The 1,178-nt window shown below is 35.0% G+C and overlaps 1 long non-coding RNA gene across 1 annotated transcript; it reads left to right on the forward strand.

Annotated features, from left to right (window-relative positions):
- Positions 1–178: 178 nt before the first annotated feature.
- On the forward strand, positions 179–755 carry LOC111386461. The gene is made up of 2 exons (XR_002701231.1): positions 179–439; positions 540–755. It is a non-coding gene; the product is annotated as an uncharacterized LOC111386461 (long non-coding RNA).
- The last annotated feature ends 423 nt before the right edge of the window (positions 756–1,178 follow it).

Consider the following 1,178-nt stretch of genomic DNA (forward strand, 5'->3'; position numbering starts at 1 on the left):
AAATAAATAAATAAATAATATAGTTGGTTGAGAGTCTAATACCAAGGAGCTATACCACGCACCAAACTCATGCAGTCCACTTATGAAATTTATCGATTATGTTGACAATTTTAGAATTTTAGTATCCTATTAAAGTTTTATAATTTTTCCAGTAAGGCAGTCAATGGAACAGAAAAAGAAGAAGTTAGCTATCAATTGCTCGAGCCACACCTTTTAGCTTTTCTCAAACAAAGTTGCTACAGTGCCCAAAATTTTTTGACGGATAGCCTAACCGACACTCACAATGAGGGCCTCACAAAATGTGGCTTGGGCCTAGGGCCTCAAAATCCATAGTAATACCATACACTGAGCAGTCCATGTATTATACCAGCAACCCACCAGAAGTTAAGCCGGAAATTGAAGGGACGGGAAGGAAATTGAAGGCTAATTCGACCAAAAGGTAAGTCGTCTTCTTCAATTCAAAATTCCCAAATCTTTCCTCTCTAAAAACTTTTCTGTCTTCCTGTTAAGTTTTTTTGAGTAAGTTGTTTAAAGTGAAGGAAAAGCAGAGACAACTTATTTTCAAGAAAATTGAGGATTTTGTGTATCGAATGGAAGATCGCAAGGAGGTAAACACCTCTCCTTTCTCTCGTTTAGAATTCCCTCTTCTGGGCACAATTTTTACTTTGTTTATAAGTTTCCAAGAAACGAATGGTTTATGCGTATCATTTTCTTGAGTTCCAGTATGATTTACAATTGCATATTCGTTGCTTTGACTTCTTGTTGTGACATTGATTAAATGAAAATAGATTGAAATTCTTGGGATATAAATTTCATATGTTGAATCTAAATTTGCTTGAAGAAATCTGAAAACAAAAAGTTTACGTGAATCAGTCAAAAATTCTGTACTTTGACTCGTTATCTTAATAAGGGAGGGAAGGAGGAGTTGAAGAAGCTATTATCATTTTTGATTTCTCTATGTTGAGAATGCGTGAAAGAAATGGATGCTTCACCATTCTTTCTTCAACCATGAATTCCTGTACCTACCGAACACTCACATTCAAAGGTGCGAAAATTTCTTTTTTCAATATTTTATACACGGGCTCACTCTCATGTGAGTGAGAATTCAAAAATCTGGCAAAAATTTTCTGTACTTGAAGAATTTTTGTTCTTTCTTTCTGAAGAGGATTGGGTTGGTT

The sequence above is a fragment of the Olea europaea genome, unplaced genomic scaffold, assembly GCF_002742605.1.
Source record: "Olea europaea var. sylvestris unplaced genomic scaffold, O_europaea_v1 scaffold35576, whole genome shotgun sequence".
NCBI lineage: Eukaryota > Viridiplantae > Streptophyta > Magnoliopsida > Lamiales > Oleaceae > Olea > Olea europaea.